The following is a 3990-nucleotide window of genomic DNA, read 5'->3' on the forward strand; positions in this document are numbered from 1 at the left end:
CTTGTCTGTGGCTGGTTTTTTTGTGGGGCAAAGGGAAGTCATGCCCTACCATCAGCAAGTACAAACAGGGCAGCATGGGGCAATCAACTCCACAGATCGCCACCCATTGCAGCCTCTGCCCCTCCTAGGCAAGGAGAAGCTCAGCGAGCTAGCTCTTTGGTTCCGTACCTAGGGCTGGTCACCACCTAGTGCCACAAGGCCCTTGCCTAGTTACGTTCCTGGTACTACCCCAACAGACTTGTTAAATCACACTAACTGAAGCCCCCACAAGGGTGCCTTCCATAAGGCTGTGCAGCGAGCCTGGGATAGGCCCCGGAACCTGAATCCCCAGTGCAGGGGCCTCGCCTCATTCCCCGTGACTCCTCTCCATTTGCCTGTCACCACCACACCACGCCTTGGTCATCTTCACACCTGGGGGAGGCACTGATGGTAATTCCACATGCCAGGGAATCACCAGCTTTGATGTGACTGGAGCTCTCTGATAGCCTGTTAATGACTTCTTCCTCCGCCCACCCATGGCACATGCCCCATAAGCCATCCTACCCCTGCAGTAGGATGGCTGGTCTCGTCTTCTGCCCGCCCGCCCCTAGGGCCTTCACTGGGAGTGTGAGTCTCTCACGCCACCTCCAGCTCTTGTGACTGCCCCAAGCACATGCCCCTGCAGTACCGCCAGCCCGGCGTGCACCCACTTTCTGCTCCAGTGCAAAGGCTGTAAGTGCACTGGGCATTTCTCTGCAAGCCCTCCCTTCCCTGCCAGTCTGGGCCCAGTGCTCTGGCCTACTTTAGCCATCATGCCCACACCCCCCCCTTGGACCTGCAGCCGGCTGGCAACAGCAAGTACAAACCTGCCGACTGCAGCGTTGTGGTGCAAAGACTGAGCCACAAGCACCACCTTCTGGCTTGAGGTGGTACTGTCTAGGCCATAAGGCACCCCGCAGTAACAGGACTCTGCCTAGGCCAGTGATGGATGCTCAGTGAACCTCACTGCAGTGCAGGGGTCAGGAGTGGTGCAGGGACAGTGAGGCTGTGGGGTGCCCGGTCACACTTATGATGCGCCTCTTCTGCAGTCTGCTTACTAAGCTGCCTGCCTTGGGGCTACTCCAACAGCCCAGGCCTCTTCAAACAGCTGCCACCTGCCAGAGGAAACCGTTTCCTGCTTTCCCTACAAAACTCTCCCCAGGCCTGAGGCCCAGGATGGGCAATAGAGAGCCCTGCCACAGTGATGGGCTCAAGGCCTACTAACCCTCCAGGGCTAGACACAGGTGCTTTAGCTTGATTCCCAGCGGGACACTCTGTATGCATGTCTAGGCCTGAAGGGTTTGGGCTACTGCACTCAAAAGCCACATTCGGTCATTTTTAGAGTGGGATTGCAATCGCCACACAGGCTATGCAATTGGGTTCCTGCTGCTGAGGGTGAGGTCAATGAGAGGGACAGGTGACGTGAGTTCAAATCCCGCTCTTCTCAGAAAATGACATGGATTGGGAGGTGCCCGCATCCACACTCATCTCTGCTCTGCAGAGCACCAGGAGCCTGGCACCTCCGGAGAGCTGTGTAAAGGCAGACACACGCCCAGCAGATGGCGTTGCAAGTCAGGCTCATAGCCCAGCATTAGCCAAGCAAGGCTTCCTATGGTTCAGGATTGAGGGGCAGTAGCAGAGTGGGGTGACCCAGGATGGGAATAGCAGGGTGTGGGATGTGGGATCAGGCCTAGGAGATTAGCATAGTTTTGTGGGGAGCTCAGGATGGGACTAGCCTTGGGGTGGGGGTGGGCTGCAGGTCCGGCTTGAGGGGCCTCATTGCGTGCAAATATGCTGGTGCATGTGAAACACGTACCAAAGGTGCTTTCTGACTGGGAGCTCCAGCTGAAAAAAACCAGTTGCCCTTGAACAGCCAGTCCCCCAGCACCCATGTTCTCCCTCTAATGAGGAAAAGCCACCAGGTGCTGCTCGAATGACCCCCTGAATGTCAGCACAACAACCGGCTTTGCAGCGCTGGGAGGAGGAGCCAATCATCATCAGCATCTCCCTCCCCACCACTCCTGCACAGGCCCTCTCTCTCTGTCAGATCCCAGGGGGTCCCAGGCCCTCACGTCCTTTGGGCTACTCACCCGGCTTCACCGGGCATATCTGGGAGCCTGGGGGAAGGCAGGACCCTGTGTGAAAAGCAGCCACTGGTCTGAGCTGAACTTGCTCTGGAGAAGGGAAGGGAGGGAGAGGCATGCTGGAGAGTGGGACAAGGAGGGGGACACAGCCCAGGCCTGTTCCTGCCAAGGGGAAAGGGCTCAGGCACCAGCAGCTCTCAGGAATGGGTGCATGGAAAGGTCAATCTGAGCCATTTCAGTTCAGGTGAAGGAGTGACCGGAGCAGACCCATGTTCCAGTCTGCCAAGCCCATTGGGATCTCGCTTTCCTGCCACCCCAACACTCCAGAGCCCCCCCAAATAGCTGCCCAAGGATCCTTCTCTTGTGCTGGCTGAATCCCCCGGTCCCTGGCTTCCCATCCACACCTTTGAAGCTCTGTGATGCCAGCCTCGGCTGGCACCCCATCCAGCTCGCTATGCTCTTCCTGAGCCCCCAGCCTCAAGCTCCCCTTGGCTCCTTGACCCCTGCGGCCTGGCGCGGCTGTTACCTGGCAGCCGGAGAGGCAGACTCTGCACTGTACTGGAGTAACACACAGCAAATCTCTTCCCCCTCAGCCCTGGGCTGTGTCGCATTGTAGGGTGGGGGGTGGAGTAGCTGCTGTGGAGCCCAGAGCTGTTTGCGGGAGCAGGCTGGGGTGAGGCATCGCACTGACGCAGAGCAGCTGCAAGCAACACGTCTATGTCACTAGCCGCCACCCCTTCCCGCCCAGCTATGGGTGAAACAGGCAGGGAGCCCAGCCCAGCTCCGCCTGCATGGCTCAGCACTGAGGCGCCAGGGGCCACAAAGGGAATTTCCTTGGGACAGTCCCAGATGTGAAGGGTGCAGGGCATAGAGAGCTCCCCCTTCCCCCAAGTTGTACCGGAAATGGTCACAGAGGGCTCCCTGCTGCCAGCTTTCTCAGAGCCGAGCCGAGCCAGACTCCCTGCCAGCATCAGGCAACAAGCACTGGCAGCTGAGCCCTGGGGTCTCCCACACAGGCATAGGCCTTGCCAGCTGGCTCTTTCCGCCTGGAAGAAGAACATTGGGCCGGACTAAACCTAGCAATGCCGAAGGGTGGGTAGATAGCTAAACGGATGCTGCGCTGATTGGATAGGAACTAGCTGACTATTATTAAAACAAAACTCTTGATGTCCCTGTTTGCTGTCAAAAACCAGCCCCACAATGTCTCTTACCCACAGTACCCAGGCCCTTGCCTAGCCCACGGTCTTGGCTCCAGGCCATGACCCCTTGAAGCTCAGACCGACATTACCCCAGGAAGATGTTAAGGGGGCAGGACTTTTGGGGCACCCCAAGTGCCTGAGTTCTCCAGCCAGGCCCCCCACCTTGCGTTTCTCTGGCTGGGCCCCACGCTGGGGGAGCAGAGAGGTTCTGGGTTAGTGTGTGGGAAGGGGGTCCCAGTGCTGTCTGGAGCAAGTAGCCCTGCCACCCACATCCACCCCAGCTGGCCATGGGAGCTGCAGGAGGCCTCGTGACTCATGCTGCCTGCCTTTCCCCACCAGAGGGCAGCGGCAAGACTGTACTGGGCTCCCCCATCTCCTCAAGCCCCAGGGGGCTGATGCCTGACTCACTGGGGAGGGGCGTTCCCAGGGATCATCTCCAGGTGATTCATGGCCAGGAAACGCTTCCTTAGCGCAGCCCTCTGGGCCACGCATCGCATCGCCCCATGCCAGCTGCCTGCTGCGCTGATTCCCAGGGCCCAGGCTGCCGGGCCTTGCCCATGGCGCATTTGCTCCACCTAATGGTGGTCAGTGCCTCCCCTCTCCCCCTTCCAGGCTGCTGCAGGGCGACCAGCGGGGGTCTGCACTGCTCCGGAGCCGGCCGGGGTTTGGCTGGGATGGGGTGCACCGTG

The sequence above is a fragment of the Lepidochelys olivacea genome, assembly GCF_965140295.1.
Source record: "Lepidochelys olivacea isolate rLepOli2 genome assembly, chromosome: 8".
Taxonomy (NCBI): Eukaryota; Metazoa; Chordata; order Testudines; family Cheloniidae; genus Lepidochelys; species Lepidochelys olivacea.